This window comes from Hordeum vulgare, unplaced genomic scaffold (genome assembly GCF_904849725.1).
Source record: "Hordeum vulgare subsp. vulgare unplaced genomic scaffold, MorexV3_pseudomolecules_assembly, whole genome shotgun sequence".
Classification (NCBI taxonomy): Eukaryota; Viridiplantae; Streptophyta; class Magnoliopsida; order Poales; family Poaceae; genus Hordeum; species Hordeum vulgare.
Window position 1 is genome coordinate 593,214 of NW_025422486.1, and position 14,287 is coordinate 607,500.

The window sequence follows — 14,287 nt, forward strand, 5'->3', positions numbered from 1 at the left end:
GTCCCGCGTCATCCTTGTCACGTGGCGCAAAAATATATTTAAAAAGGGGAATGCAACACGAGGACTTCCCAGGAGGTCACCCATCCTAGTACTACTCTCGCCCAAGCACGCTTAACTTCGGAGTTCTGATGGGATCCGGTGCTTTAGTGCGGGTATGATCGCATCCGACATGGAACTATCTATTTGTTCCTTATGCTTGCCCCTACTACTACTACTACTAGTACTACTACTACTACTACTACTACTACTACTACTAGTCGTTGGGTGTCATGCGCGGTGGGAAAAGTCAGAGAGGTCGTGGCGGTGCTCGTGTTGTCCGGGTAGAGAGGGAGCGGTGAAATTGTTGTGTTAAACTCGTCTCCGTTCTCGAGGCAAATGTGGCAATGGACACGGGAGGGGCAAGCTAAAACACATCACAAACGTCAAAAATAAGAAAACTAGTAAACGTCAAAAATAAAAAACGAGGTCATATAGATCACGGTCCCCAGTCATCCTTGTCATGTGGCGCAAAAATATATTTAAAAAGGGGAATGCAACACGAGGACTTCCCAGGAGGTCACCCATCCTAGTACTACTCTCGCCCAAGCACGCTTAACTTCGGAATTCTGATGGGATCCGGTGCTTTAGTGCTGGTAGGTCGCATCCGACATGCAACTATCTATTTGTTCCTTATGCTTGCCCCTACTACTACTACTACTACTACTGCTACTACTACTAGTACTACTACTAGTCGTTGGGTGTCATGCGCGGTGGGAAAAGTCAAAGAGGTCGTGGCGGTGCTCGTGTTGTCGGGGGTAGAGAGGGAGCGGTGAAATTCTTGTGTTAAACTCGTCTCCGTTGTCGAGGCAAATGTGGCAATGGACACGGGAGGGGCAAGCTAAAACATACCACAAACGTCAAAAATAAGAAAACTAGTAAACGTCAAAAATAAGAAAACGAGGTCATATAGATCACGGTCCCGCGTCATCCTTGTCACGTGGCGCAAAAATATATTTAAAAAGGGGAATGCAACACGAGGACTTCCCAGGAGGTCACCCATCCTAGTACTACTCTCGCCCAAGCACGCTTAACTTCGGAGTTCTGATGGGATCCGGTGCTTTAGTGCTGGTATGATCGCATCCGACATGCAACTATCTATTTGTTCCTTATGCTTGCCCCTACTACTACTGCTACTACTGCTACTACTACTAGTACTACTACTAGTCGTTGGGTGTCATGCGCGGTGGGAAAAGTCAAAGAGGTCGTGGCGGTGCTCGTGTTGTCGGGGTAGAGAGGGAGCGGTGAAATTCTTGTGTTAAACTCGTCTCCGTTGTCGAGGCAAATGTGGCAATGGACACGGGAGGGGCAAGCTAAAACATACCACAAACGTCAAAAATAAAAAACTAGTAAACGTCAAAAATAAGAAAACGAGGTCATATAGATCACGGTCCCGCGTCATCCTTGTCACGTGGCGCAAAAATATATTTAAAAAGGGGAATGCAACACGAGGACTTCCGAGGAGGTCACCCATCCTAGTACTACTCTCGCCCAAGCACGCTTAACTTCGGAGTTCTGATGGGATCCGGTGCTTTAGTGCTGGTATGATCGCATCCGACATGCAACTATCTATTTGTTCCTTATGCTTGCCCCTACTACTACTGCTACTACTGCTACTACCACTAGTACTACTACTAGTCGTTGGGTGTCATGCGCGGTGGGAAAAGTCAAAGAGGTCGTGGCGGTGCTCGTGTTGTCGGGGTAGAGAGGGAGCGGTGAAATTCTTGTGTTAAACTCGTCTCCGTTGTCGAGGCAAATGTGGCAATGGACACGGGAGGGGCAAGCTAAAACATACCACAAACGTCAAAAATAAGAAAACTAGTAAACGTCAAAAATAAGAAAACGAGGTCATATAGATCACGGTCCCGCGTCATCCTTGTCACGTGGCGCAAAAATATATTTAAAAAGGAGAATGCAACACGAGGACTTCCCAGGAGGTCACCCATCCTAGTACTACTCTCGCCCAAGCACGCTTAACTTCGGAGTTCTGATGGGATCCGGTGCTTTAGTGCTGGTATGATCGCATCCGACATGCAACTATCTATTTGTTCCTTATGCTTGCCCCTACTACTACTCCTACTAGTACTACTACTACTACTACTACTACTAGTACTACTACTACTACTACTACTAGTACTACTACTACTACTACTATTACTACTACTACTACTACTACTACTACTACTAGTCGTTGGGTGTCATGCGCGGTGGGAAAAGTCACAGAGGTCGTGGCGGTGCTCGTGTTGTCGGGGTAGAGAGGGAGCGGTGAAATTCTTGTGTTAAACTCGTCTCCGTTCTCGAGGCAAATGTGGCAATGGACACGGGAGGGGCAAGCTAAAACATATCACAAACGTCAAAAATAAGAAAACTAGTAAACGTCAAAAATAAAAAACGAGGTCATATAGATCACGGTCCCGAGTCATCCTTGTCATGTGGCGCAAAAATATATTTAAAAAGGGGAATGCAACACGAGGACTTCCCAGGAGGTCACCCATCCTAGTACTACTCTCGCCCAAGCACGCTTAACTTCGGAGTTCTGATGGGATCCGCTGCTTTAGTGCTGGTATGATCGCATCCGACATGCAACTATCTATTTGTTCCTTATGCTTGCCCCTACTACTACTGCTACTACTGCTACTACTGCTACTACTACTAGTACTACTACTAGTCGTTGGGTGTCATGCGCGGTGGGAAAAGTCAAAGAGGTCGTGGCGGTGCTCGTGTTGTCGGGGTAGAGAGGGAGCGGTGAAATTCTTGTGTTATACTCGTCTCCGTTGTCGAGGCAAATGTGGCAATGGACACGGGAGGGGCAAGCTAAAACATACCACAAACGTCAAAAATAAGAAAACTAGTAAACGTCAAAAATAAGAAAACGAGGTCATATAGATCACGGTCCCGCGTCATCCTTGTCACGTGGCGCAAAAATATATTTAAAAAGGGGAATGCAACACGAGGACTTCCCAGGAGGTCACCCATCCTAGTACTACTCTCGCCCAAGCACGCTTTACTTCGGAGTTCTGATGGGATCCGGTGCTTTAGTGCTGGTATGATCGCATCCGACATGCAACTATCTATTTGTTCCTTATGCTTGCCCCTACTACTACTGCTACTACTGCTACTACTGCTACTACTACTACTACTACTACTACTACTACTACTACTACTACTAGTCGTTGGGTGTCATGCGCGGTGGGAAAAGTCACAGAGGTCGTGGCGGTGCTCGTGTTGTCGGGGTAGAGAGGGAGCGGTGTAATTCTTGTGTTAAACTCGTCTCCGTTCTCGAGGCAAATGTGGCAATGGACACGGGAGGGGCAAGCTAAAACATATCACAAACGTCAAAAATAAGAAAACTAGTAAACGTCAAAAATAAGAAAACGAGGTCATATAGATCACGGTCCCGTGTCATCCTTGTCACGTGGCGCAAAAATATATTTAAAAAGGGAAATGCAACACGAGAACTTCCCAGGAGGTCACCCATCCTAGTACTACTCTCGCCCAAGCACGCTTAACTTCGGAGTTCTAATGGGATCCGCTGCTTTAGTGCTGGTATCATCGCATCCGACATGCAACTATCTATTTGTTCCTTATGCTTGCCCCTACTACTACTGCTACTACTGCTACTACTGCTACTACTACTAGTACTACTACTAGTCGTTGGGTGTCATGCGCGGTGGGAAAAGTCAAAGAGGTCGTGGCGGTGCTCGTGTTGTCGGGGTAGAGAGGGAGCGGTGAAATTCTTGTGTTATACTCGTCTCCGTTGTCGAGGCAAATGTGGCAATGGACACGGGAGGGGCAAGCTAAAACATACCACAAACGTCAAAAATAAGAAAACTAGTAAACGTCAAAAATAAGAAAACGAGGTCATATAGATCACGGTCCCGCGTCATCCTTGTCACGTGGCGCAAAAATATATTTAAAAAGGGGAATGCAACACGAGGACTTCCCACGAGGTCACCCATCCTAGTACTACTCTCGCCCGAGCACGCTTTACTTCGGAGTTCTGATGGGATCCGGTGCTTTAGTGCTGGTATGATCGCATCCGACATGCAACTATCTATTTGTTCCTTATGCTTGCCCCTACTACTACTGCTACTACTGCTACTACTGCTACTACTACTACTACTACTACTACTACTACTACTACTACTACTAGTCGTTGGGTGTCTTGCGCGGTGGGAAAAGTCACAGAGGTCGTGGCGGTGCTCGTGTTGTCGGGGTAGAGAGGGAGCGGTGTAATTCTTGTGTTAAACTCGTCTCCGTTCTCGAGGCAAATGTGGCAATGGACACGGGAGGGGCAAGCTAAAACATATCACAAACGTCAAAAATAACAAAACTAGTAAACGTCAAAAATAAGAAAACGAGGTCATATAGATCACGGTCCGTGTCATCCTTGTCACGTGGCGCAAAAATATATTTAAAAAGGGAAATGCAACACGAGAACTTCCCAGGAGGTCACCCATCCTAGTACTACTCTCGCCCAAGCACGCTTAACTTCGGAGTTCTAATGGGATCCGCTGCTTTAGTGCTGGTATCATCGCATCCGACATGCAACTATCTATTTGTTCCTTATGCTTGCCCCTACTACTACTGCTACTACTGCTACTACTGCTACTACTACTAGTACTACTACTAGTCGTTGGGTGTCATGCGCGGTGGGAAAAGTCAAAGAGGTCGTGGCGGTGCTCGTGTTGTCGGGGTAGAGAGGGAGCGGTGAAATTCTTGTGTTATACTCGTCTCCGTTGTCGAGGCAAATGTGGCAATGGACACGGGAGGGGCAAGCTAAAACATACCACAAACGTCAAAAATAAGAAAACTAGTAAACGTCAAAAATAAGAAAACGAGGTCATATAGATCACGGTCCCGCGTCATCCTTGTCACGTGGCGCAAAAATATATTTAAAAAGGGGAATGCAACACGAGGACTTCCCACGAGGTCACCCATCCTAGTACTACTCTCGCCCGAGCACGCTTTACTTCGGAGTTCTGATGGGATCCGGTGCTTTAGTGCTGGTATGATCGCATCCGACATGCAACTATCTATTTGTTCCTTATGCTTGCCCCTACTACTACTGCTACTACTGCTACTACTGCTACTACTACTACTACTACTACTACTACTACTACTACTACTACTAGTCGTTGGGTGTCTTGCGCGGTGGGAAAAGTCACAGAGGTCGTGGCGGTGCTCGTGTTGTCGGGGTAGAGAGGGAGCGGTGTAATTCTTGTGTTAAACTCGTCTCCGTTCTCGAGGCAAATGTGGCAATGGACACGGGAGGGGCAAGCTAAAACATATCACAAACGTCAAAAATAACAAAACTAGTAAACGTCAAAAATAAGAAAACGAGGTCATATAGATCACGGTCCGTGTCATCCTTGTCACGTGGCGCAAAAATATATTTAAAAAGGGAAATGCAACACGAGAACTTCCCAGGAGGTCACCCATCCTAGTACTACTCTCGCCCAAGCACGCTTAACTTCGGAGTTCTGATGGGATCCGCTGCTTTAGTGCTGGTATGATCGCATCCGACATGCAACTATCTATTTGTTCCTTATGCTTGCCCCTACTACTACTGCTACTACTGCTACTACTACTACTACTAGTCGTTGGGTGTCATGCGCGGTGGGAAAAGTCAAAGAGGTCGTGGCGGTGCTCGTGTTGTCGGGGTAGAGAGGGAGCGGTGAAATTCTTGTGTTAAACTCGTCTCCGTTGTCGAGGCAAATGTGGCAATGGACCCGGGAGGGGCAAGCTAAAACATATCACAAACGTCAAAAATAAGAAAACTAGTAAACGTCAAAAATAAGAAAACGAGGTCATATAGATCACGGTCCCGCGTCATCCTTGTCACGTGGCGCAAAAATATATTTAAAAAGGGGAATGCAACACGAGGACTTCCCAGGAGGTCAACAATCCTAGTACTACTCTCGCCCAAGCACGCTTAACTTCGGAGTTCTGATGGGATCCGGTGCTTTAGTGCTGGTATGATCGCATCCGACATGCAACTATCTATTTGTTCCTTATGCTTGCCCCTACTACTACTGCTACTACTGCTACTACTGCTACTACTACTACTACTACTACTACTACTACTACTACTACTACTACTAGTCGTTGGGTGTCATGCGCGGTGGGAAAAGTCACAGAGGTCGTGGCGGTGCTCGTGTTGTCGGGGTAGAGAGGGAGCGGTGTAATTCTTGTGTTAAACTCGTCTCCGTTCTCGAGGCAAATGTGGCAATGGACACGGGAGGGGCAAGCTAAAACATATCACAAACGTCAAAAATAAGAAAACTAGTAAACGTCAAAAATAAGAAAACGAGGTCATATAGATCACGGTCCCGTGTCATCCTTGTCACGTGGCGCAAAAATATATTTAAAAAGGGAAATGCAACACGAGAACTTCCCAGGAGGTCACCCATCCTAGTACTACTCTCGCCCAAGCACGCTTAACTTCGGAGTTCTAATGGGATCCGCTGCTTTAGTGCTGGTATCATCGCATCCGACATGCAACTATCTATTTGTTCCTTATGCTTGCCCCTACTACTACTGCTACTACTGCTACTACTGCTACTACTACTAGTACTACTACTAGTCGTTGGGTGTCATGCGCGGTGGGAAAAGTCAAAGAGGTCGTGGCGGTGCTCGTGTTGTCGGGGTAGAGAGGGAGCGGTGAAATTCTTGTGTTATACTCGTCTCCGTTGTCGAGGCAAATGTGGCAATGGACACGGGAGGGGCAAGCTAAAACATACCACAAACGTCAAAAATAAGAAAACTAGTAAACGTCAAAAATAAGAAAACGAGGTCATATAGATCACGGTCCCGCGTCATCCTTGTCACGTGGCGCAAAAATATATTTAAAAAGGGGAATGCAACACGAGGACTTCCCAGGAGGTCACCCATCCTAGTACTACTCTCGCCCGAGCACGCTTTACTTCGGAGTTCTGATGGGATCCGGTGCTTTAGTGCTGGTATGATCGCATCCGACATGCAACTATCTATTTGTTCCTTATGCTTGCCCCTACTACTACTGCTACTACTGCTACTACTGCTACTACTAGTACTACTACTACTACTACTACTACTACTACTAGTCGTTGGGTGTCTTGCGCGGTGGGAAAAGTCACAGAGGTCGTGGCGGTGCTCGTGTTGTGGGGATAGAGAGGGAGCGGTGTAATTCTTGTGTTAAACTCGTCTCCGTTCTCGAGGCAAATGTGGCAATGGACACGGGAGGGGCAAGCTAAAACATATCACAAACGTCAAAAATAACAAAACTAGTAAACGTCAAAAATAAGAAAACGAGGTCATATAGATCACGGTCCCGTGTCATCCTTGTCACGTGGCGCAAAAATATATTTAAAAAGGGAAATGCAACACGAGAACTTCCCAGGAGGTCACCCATCCTAGTACTACTCTCGCCCAAGCACGCTTAACTTCGGAGTTCTGATGGGATCCGCTGCTTTAGTGCTGGTATGATCGCATCCGACATGCAACTATCTATTTGTTCCTTATGCTTGCCCCTACTACTACTGCTACTACTGCTACTACTGCTACTACTGCTACTACTACTACTACTACTACTACTAGTCGTTGGGTGTCATGCGAGGTGGGAAAAGTCAAAGAGGTCGTGGCGGTGCTCGTGTTGTCGGGGTAGAGAGGGAGCGGTGAAATTCTTGTGTTAAACTCGTCTCCGTTGTCGAGGCAAATGTGGCAATGGACCCGGGAGGGGCAAGCTAAAACATATCACAAACGTCAAAAATAAGAAAACTAGTAAACGTCAAAAATAAGAAAACGAGGTCATATAGATCACGGTCCCGCGTCATCCTTGTCACGTGGCGCAAAAATATATTTAAAAAGGGGAATGCAACACGAGGACTTCCCAGGAGGTCAACAATCCTAGTACTACTCTCGCCCAAGCACGCTTAACTTCGGAGTTCTGATGGGATCCGGTGCTTTAGTGCTGGTATGATCGCATCCGACATGCAACTATCTATTTGTTCCTTATGCTTGCCCCTACTACTACTACTACTAGTACTACTACTACTACTACTACTACTACTACTACTACTACTACTACTACTAGTCGTTGGGTGTCATGCGCGGTGGGAAAAGTCACAGAGGTCGTGGCGGTGCTCGTGTTGTCGGGGTAGAGAGAGAGCGGTGAAATTCTTGTGTTAAACTCGTCTCCGTTGTCGAGGCAAATGTGGCAATGGACACGGGAGGGGCAAGCTAAAACATATCACAAACGTCAAAAATAAGAAAACTAGTAAACGTCAAAAATAAGAAAACATAGGTCATATAGATCACGGTCCCGCGTCATCCTTGTCACGTGGCGCAAAAATATATTTAAAAAGGGGAATGCAACACGAGGACTTCCCAGGAGGTCACCCATCCTAGTACTACTCTCGCCCAAGCACGCTTAACTTCGGAATTCTAATGGGATCCGGTGCTTTAGTGCTCGTATGATCGCATCCCACATGCAACTATCTATTTGTTCCTTATGCTTGCCCCTACTACTACTACTACTACTACTACTAGTACTAGTACTACTACTACTACTACTAGTACTACCAGTACTACTACTACTACTACTACTACTACTACCAGTACTACTACTAGTACTAGTACTACTACTACTACTACCAGTACTACTACTACTACTACTACTACTACTACTACTACTACTACTACTACTACTACTAGTCGTTGGGTGTCATGCGCGGTGGGAAAAGTCACACAGGTCGTGGCGGTGCTCGTGTTGTCGGGGTAGAGAGGGAGCGGTGAAATTCTTGTGTTAAACTCGTCTCCGTTGTCGAGGCAAGTGTGGCAATGGACACGGGAGGGGCAAGCTAAAACATATCACAAACGTCAAAAATAAGAAAACTAGTAAACATCAAAAAAAAAAAGAAAACGAGGTCATATAGATCACGGTCCCGCGTCATCCTTGTCACGTGGCGCAAAAATATATTTAAAAAGGGGAATGCAACACGAGGACTTCCCAGGAGGTCACCCATCCTAGTACTACTCTCGCCCAAGCACGCTTTACTTCGGAGTTCTGATGGGATCCGGTGCTTTAGTGCTGGTATGATCGCATACGACATGCAACTATCTATTTGTTCCTTATGCTTGCCCCTACTACTACTGCTACTACTGCTACTACTGCTACTACTACTACTACTACTACTACTACTACTACTACTACTAGTCGTTGGGTGTCATACGCGGTGGGAAAAGTCACAGAGGTCGTGGCGGTGCTCGTGTTGTCGGGGTAGAGAGGGAGCGGTGTAATTCTTGTGTTAAACTCGTCTCCGTTCTCGAGGAAAATGTGGCAATGGACACGGGAGGGGCAAGCTAGAACATATCACAAACGTCAAGAATAAGAAAACTAGTAAACGTCAAAAATAAGAAAACGAGGTCATATAGATCACGGTCCCGTGTCATCCTTGTCACGTGGCGCAAAAATATATTTAAAAAGGGACATGCAACACGAGAACTTCCCAGGAGGTCACCCATCCTAGTACTACTCTCGCCCAAGCACGCTTAACTTCGGAGTTCTAATGGGATCCGCTGCTTTAGTGCTGGTATGATCGCATCCGACATGCAACTATCTATTTGTTCCTTATGCTTGCCCCTACTACTACTGCTACTACTAGTACTACTGCTACTACTACTAGTACTACTACTAGTCGTTGGGTGTCATGCGCGGTGGGAAAAGTCAAAGAGGTCGTGGCGGTGCTCGTGTTGTCGGGGTAGAGAGGGAGCGGTGAAATTCTTGTGTTATACTCGTCTCCGTTGTCGAGGCAAATGTGGCAATGGACACGGGAGGGGCAAGCTAAAACATACCACAAACGTCAAAAATAAGAAAACTAGTAAACGTCAAAAATAAGAAAACGAGGTCATATAGATCACGGTCCCGCGTCATCCTTGTCACGTGGCGCAAAAATATATTTAAAAAGGGGAATGCAACACGAGGACTTCCCAGGAGGTCACCCATCCTAGTACTACTCTCGCCCAAGCACGCTTTACTTCGGAGTTCTGATGGGATCCAGTGCTTTAGTGCTGGTATGATCGCATCCGACATGCAACTATCTATTTGTTCCTTATGCTTGCCCCTACTACTACTGCTACTACTGCTACTACTGCTACTACTACTACTACTACTACTACTAGTAGTCGTTGGGTGTCATGCGCGGTGGGAAAAGTCACAGAGGTCGTGGCGGTGCTCGTGTTGTCGGGGTAGAGAGGGAGCGGTGTAATTCTTGTGTTAAACTCGTCTCCGTTCTCGAGGCAAATGTGGCAATGGACACGGGAGGGGCAAGCTAAAACATATCACAAACGTCAAAAATAAGAAAACTAGTAAACGTCAAAAATAAGAAAACGAGGTCATATAGATCACGGTCCCGTGTCATCCTTGTCACGTGGCGCAAAAATATATTTAAAAAGGGAAATGCAACACGAGAACTTCCCAGGAGGTCACCCATCCTAGTACTACTCTCGCCCAAGCACGCTTAACTTCGGAGTTCTGATGGGATCCGCTGCTTTAGTGCTGGTATGATCGCATCCGACATGCAACTATCTATTTGTTCCTTATGCTTGCCCCTACTACTACTGCTACTACTGCTACTACTTCTACTACTACTACTACTACTACTACTACTACTAGTCGTTGGGTGTCATGCGCGGTGGGAAAACTCAAAGAGGTCGTGGCGGTGCTCGTGTTGTCGGGGTAGAGAGGGAGCGGTGAAATTCTTGTGTTAAACTCGTCTCCGTTGTCGAGGCAAATGTGGCAATGGACCCGGGAGGGGCAAGCTAAAACATATCACAAACGTCAAAAATAAGAAAACTAGTAAACGTCAAAAATAAGAAAACGAGGTCATATAGATCACGGTCCCGCGTCATCCTTGTCACGTGGCGCAAAAATATATTTAAAAAGGGGAATGCAACACGAGGACTTCCCAGGAGGTCAACAATCCTAGTACTACTCTCGCCCAAGCACGCTTAACTTCGGAGTTCTGATGGGATCCGGTGCTTTAGTGCTGGTATGATCGCATCCGACATGCAACTATCTATTTGTTCCTTATGCTTGCCCCTACTACTACTACTACTAGTACTACTACTACTACTACTACTACTACTACTACTACTACTACTACTAGTCGTTGGGTGTCATGCGCGGTGGGAAAAGTCACAGAGGTCGTGGCGGTGCTCGTGTTGTCGGGGTAGAGAGGGAGCGGTGAAATTCTTGTGTTAAACTCGTCTCCGTTGTCGAGGCAAATGTGGCAATGGACACGGGAGGGGCAAGCTAAAACATATCACAAACGTCAAAAATAAGAAAACTAGTAAACGTCAAAAATAAGAAAACATAGGTCATATAGATCACGGTCCCGCGTCATCCTTGTCACGTGGCGCAAAAATATATTTAAAAAGGGGAATGCAACACGAGGACTTCCCAGGAGGTCACCCATCCTAGTACTACTCTCGCCCAAGCACGCTTAACTTCGGAATTCTAATGGGATACGGTGCTTTAGTGCTCGTATGATCGCATCCGACATGCAACTATCTATTTGTTCCTTATGCTTGCCCCTACTACTACTACTACTACTACGAGTACTAGTACTACTACTACTACTACTACTACTACTACTACTACCAGTACTACTACTACTACTACTACTACTACTACTACTACTACTACTAGTACTAGTACTACTACTACTACTACCAGTACTACTACTACTACTACTACTACTACTACTACTACTACTACTACTACTACTACTACTAGTCGTTGGGTGTCATGCGCGGTGGGAAAAGTCACACAGGTCGTGGCGGTGCTCGTGTTGTCGGGGTAGAGAGGGAGCGGTGAAATTCTTGTGTTAAACTCGTCTCCGTTGTCGAGGCAAGTGTGGCAATGGACACGGGAGGGGCAAGCTAAAACATATCACAAACGTCAAAAATAAGAAAACTAGTAAACATCAAAAAAAAAAGAAAACGAGGTCATATAGATCACGGTCCCGCGTCATCCTTGTCACGTGGCGCAAAAATATATTTAAAAAGGGGAATGCAACACGAGGACTTCCCAGGAGGTCACCCATCCTAGTACTACTTTCGCCCAAGCACGCTTAACTTTGGAGTTCTGATGGGATCCGGTGCTTTAGTGCTGGTATGATCGCATCCGACATGCAACTATCTATTTGTTCCTTATGCTTGCCCCTACTACTGCTACTGCTACTGCTACTGCTACTGCTACTGCTACTGCTACTGCTACTGCTACTGCTACTGCTACTGCTACTGCTACTCCTCCTACTACTACTACTCCTACTCCTACTACTACTACTACTACTACTACTCCTACTACTACTACTACTACTACTACTACTACTACTACTACCTACGACTACTACTACTACTACTACTACTACTACTACCACTACTACTACCTACTACCTACTACTACTACGACTACTACGACCACTACTACTACCTACTACCTACGACTACTACGACTACTACGACCACTACTACTACCTACTACCTACGACTACTACGACTACTACGACTACTACGACTACTACTACTACCACTACTACTACCAGGACTACTACCACGACTACTACCACTACTACTACCACTACTACTACCATTCCTACTACTAATACTCCTACTCCTGCTCCTGCTCCTGCTCATGCTCCTGCTCCTGCTCCTGCTCCTGCTCCTGCTACTACTACTGCTCCTACTCCTACTGCTACAACTCCTGCTACTACTACTCCTGCTACTGCTACTCCTGCTACTCCTGCTCCTGCTACTCCTGCTACTCCTGCTCCTCCTGCTACTCCTGCTACTCCTGCTCCTGCTACTCCTGCTACTCCTGCTCCTCCTGCTACTCCTGCTCCTACTCCTCCTGCTCCTGCTCCTGCTCCTGCTCCTCCTGCTACTACTACTCCTGCTACTGCTACTCCTGCTACTCCTACTCCTGCTACTGCTACTCCTGCTACTGCTACTCCTGCTCCTCCTACTCCTGCTACTGATACTCCTGCTACTTCTACTACTGCTACTGCTACTGCTGCTACTGCTACTGCTGCTACTGCTACTGCTGCTACTGCTACTGCTCCTACTGCTACTGCTCCTACTGCTACTACTACTACTACTACTACTACTACTACTACTACTACTACTAGTCGTTGGGTGTCATGCGCGGTGGTAAAAGTCACACAGGTCGTGGCGGTGCTCGTGTTGTCGGGGTAGAGAGGGAGCGGTGAAATTCTTGTGTTAAACTCGTCTCCGTTGTCGAGGCAAGTGTGGCAATGGACACGGGAGGGGCAAGCTAAAACATATCACAAACGTCAAAAATAAGAAAACTAGTAAACATCAAAAAAAAAGAAAACGAGGTCATATAGATCACGGTCCCGCGTCATCCTTGTCACGTGGCGCAAAAATATATTTAAAAAGGGGAATGCAACACGAGGACTTCCCAGGAGGTCACCCATCCTAGTACTACTCTCGCCCAAGCACGCTTAACTTCGGAGTTCTGATGGGATCCGGTGCTTTAGTGCTGGTATGATCGCATCCGACATGCAACTATCTATTTGTTCCTTATGCTTGCCCCTGCTACTGCTACTGCTACTGCTACTGCTAGTGCTACTGCTACTGCTACTGCTACTGCTACTGCTACTGCTACTGCTACTGCTACTGCTACTGCTACTGCTACTGCTACTCCTACTGCTACTGCTACTCCTACTACTACTACTACTCCTACTACTACTCCTACTACTACTACTACTACTACTACTACTACTACTACTACTACTACTACTACTACTACTACTACTACTACTACTACTACTACTACTACTACTACTACTACTACTACTACTACTACTACTACTACTACTACTACTACTACTACTACTACTACTACTAGTCGTTGGGTGTCATGCGCGGTGGGAAAAGTCACACAGGTCGTGGCGGTGCTCGTGTTGTCGGGGTAGAGAGGGAGCGGTGAAATTCTTGTGTTAAACTCTTCTCCGTTGTCGAGGCAAGTGTGGCAATGGACACGGGAGGGGCAAGCTAAAACATATCACAAACGTCAAAAATAAGAAAACTAGTAAACATCAAAAAAAAAAGAAAACGAGGTCATATAGATCACGGTCCCGCGTCATCCTTGTCACGTGGCGCAAAAATATATTTAAAAAGGGGAATGCAACACGAGGACTTCCCAGGAGGTCACCCATCCTAGTACTACTCTCGCCCAAGCACGCTT

The 14,287-nt window shown here is 46.5% G+C and overlaps 27 non-coding genes across 27 annotated transcripts in view; all 27 read right to left on the reverse strand.

The window, feature by feature from the left end:
* Positions 1 to 47: 47 nt before the first annotated feature.
* On the reverse strand, positions 48 to 166 carry LOC123416725. The gene has a single exon (XR_006616329.1). It is a non-coding gene; the product is annotated as a 5S ribosomal RNA (ribosomal RNA).
* A 361-nt stretch (positions 167 to 527) lies between these two features.
* On the reverse strand, positions 528 to 645 carry LOC123416224. The gene has a single exon (XR_006615898.1). It is a non-coding gene; the product is annotated as a 5S ribosomal RNA (ribosomal RNA).
* A 357-nt stretch (positions 646 to 1,002) lies between these two features.
* On the reverse strand, positions 1,003 to 1,121 carry LOC123416129. The gene has a single exon (XR_006615808.1). It is a non-coding gene; the product is annotated as a 5S ribosomal RNA (ribosomal RNA).
* Positions 1,122 to 1,473: 352 nt separating this feature from the next.
* LOC123416931 lies at positions 1,474 to 1,592 on the reverse strand. Its single transcript, XR_006616524.1, has one exon. It is a non-coding gene; the product is annotated as a 5S ribosomal RNA (ribosomal RNA).
* Positions 1,593 to 1,945: 353 nt separating this feature from the next.
* On the reverse strand, positions 1,946 to 2,064 carry LOC123416627. The gene has a single exon (XR_006616237.1). It is a non-coding gene; the product is annotated as a 5S ribosomal RNA (ribosomal RNA).
* Positions 2,065 to 2,494: 430 nt separating this feature from the next.
* Positions 2,495 to 2,613, reverse strand: LOC123415410. Its single transcript, XR_006615130.1, has one exon. It is a non-coding gene; the product is annotated as a 5S ribosomal RNA (ribosomal RNA).
* A 362-nt stretch (positions 2,614 to 2,975) lies between these two features.
* LOC123416808 lies at positions 2,976 to 3,094 on the reverse strand. The gene has a single exon (XR_006616409.1). It is a non-coding gene; the product is annotated as a 5S ribosomal RNA (ribosomal RNA).
* Positions 3,095 to 3,477: 383 nt separating this feature from the next.
* LOC123416039 lies at positions 3,478 to 3,596 on the reverse strand. The gene has a single exon (XR_006615723.1). It is a non-coding gene; the product is annotated as a 5S ribosomal RNA (ribosomal RNA).
* Positions 3,597 to 3,958: 362 nt separating this feature from the next.
* LOC123415346 lies at positions 3,959 to 4,077 on the reverse strand. The gene has a single exon (XR_006615068.1). It is a non-coding gene; the product is annotated as a 5S ribosomal RNA (ribosomal RNA).
* Positions 4,078 to 4,459: 382 nt separating this feature from the next.
* Positions 4,460 to 4,578, reverse strand: LOC123416040. The gene has a single exon (XR_006615724.1). It is a non-coding gene; the product is annotated as a 5S ribosomal RNA (ribosomal RNA).
* Positions 4,579 to 4,940: 362 nt separating this feature from the next.
* On the reverse strand, positions 4,941 to 5,059 carry LOC123415347. The gene has a single exon (XR_006615069.1). It is a non-coding gene; the product is annotated as a 5S ribosomal RNA (ribosomal RNA).
* A 382-nt stretch (positions 5,060 to 5,441) lies between these two features.
* Positions 5,442 to 5,560, reverse strand: LOC123415608. The gene has a single exon (XR_006615318.1). It is a non-coding gene; the product is annotated as a 5S ribosomal RNA (ribosomal RNA).
* Positions 5,561 to 5,907: 347 nt separating this feature from the next.
* Positions 5,908 to 6,026, reverse strand: LOC123416021. Its single transcript, XR_006615706.1, has one exon. It is a non-coding gene; the product is annotated as a 5S ribosomal RNA (ribosomal RNA).
* Positions 6,027 to 6,412: 386 nt separating this feature from the next.
* On the reverse strand, positions 6,413 to 6,531 carry LOC123416041. Its single transcript, XR_006615725.1, has one exon. It is a non-coding gene; the product is annotated as a 5S ribosomal RNA (ribosomal RNA).
* A 362-nt stretch (positions 6,532 to 6,893) lies between these two features.
* On the reverse strand, positions 6,894 to 7,012 carry LOC123415235. Its single transcript, XR_006614955.1, has one exon. It is a non-coding gene; the product is annotated as a 5S ribosomal RNA (ribosomal RNA).
* Positions 7,013 to 7,392: 380 nt separating this feature from the next.
* Positions 7,393 to 7,511, reverse strand: LOC123415609. Its single transcript, XR_006615319.1, has one exon. It is a non-coding gene; the product is annotated as a 5S ribosomal RNA (ribosomal RNA).
* A 374-nt stretch (positions 7,512 to 7,885) lies between these two features.
* Positions 7,886 to 8,004, reverse strand: LOC123416022. The gene has a single exon (XR_006615707.1). It is a non-coding gene; the product is annotated as a 5S ribosomal RNA (ribosomal RNA).
* Positions 8,005 to 8,382: 378 nt separating this feature from the next.
* On the reverse strand, positions 8,383 to 8,501 carry LOC123416084. Its single transcript, XR_006615765.1, has one exon. It is a non-coding gene; the product is annotated as a 5S ribosomal RNA (ribosomal RNA).
* A 503-nt stretch (positions 8,502 to 9,004) lies between these two features.
* Positions 9,005 to 9,123, reverse strand: LOC123415239. The gene has a single exon (XR_006614959.1). It is a non-coding gene; the product is annotated as a 5S ribosomal RNA (ribosomal RNA).
* Positions 9,124 to 9,503: 380 nt separating this feature from the next.
* Positions 9,504 to 9,622, reverse strand: LOC123416033. The gene has a single exon (XR_006615717.1). It is a non-coding gene; the product is annotated as a 5S ribosomal RNA (ribosomal RNA).
* Positions 9,623 to 9,984: 362 nt separating this feature from the next.
* On the reverse strand, positions 9,985 to 10,103 carry LOC123415421. The gene has a single exon (XR_006615141.1). It is a non-coding gene; the product is annotated as a 5S ribosomal RNA (ribosomal RNA).
* Positions 10,104 to 10,471: 368 nt separating this feature from the next.
* LOC123415610 lies at positions 10,472 to 10,590 on the reverse strand. Its single transcript, XR_006615321.1, has one exon. It is a non-coding gene; the product is annotated as a 5S ribosomal RNA (ribosomal RNA).
* Positions 10,591 to 10,961: 371 nt separating this feature from the next.
* On the reverse strand, positions 10,962 to 11,080 carry LOC123416023. Its single transcript, XR_006615708.1, has one exon. It is a non-coding gene; the product is annotated as a 5S ribosomal RNA (ribosomal RNA).
* Positions 11,081 to 11,455: 375 nt separating this feature from the next.
* On the reverse strand, positions 11,456 to 11,574 carry LOC123416419. The gene has a single exon (XR_006616080.1). It is a non-coding gene; the product is annotated as a 5S ribosomal RNA (ribosomal RNA).
* Positions 11,575 to 12,085: 511 nt separating this feature from the next.
* On the reverse strand, positions 12,086 to 12,204 carry LOC123415777. The gene has a single exon (XR_006615475.1). It is a non-coding gene; the product is annotated as a 5S ribosomal RNA (ribosomal RNA).
* Positions 12,205 to 13,477: 1,273 nt separating this feature from the next.
* LOC123416141 lies at positions 13,478 to 13,596 on the reverse strand. Its single transcript, XR_006615819.1, has one exon. It is a non-coding gene; the product is annotated as a 5S ribosomal RNA (ribosomal RNA).
* A 625-nt stretch (positions 13,597 to 14,221) lies between these two features.
* Positions 14,222 to 14,287, reverse strand: part of LOC123415447 — a 119-nt gene continuing 53 nt past the window's right edge. The window contains exon 1 of the ribosomal RNA XR_006615166.1: positions 14,222 to 14,287. This exon is cut by the window's right edge and continues 53 nt beyond it. This is a non-coding gene — a ribosomal RNA (5S ribosomal RNA).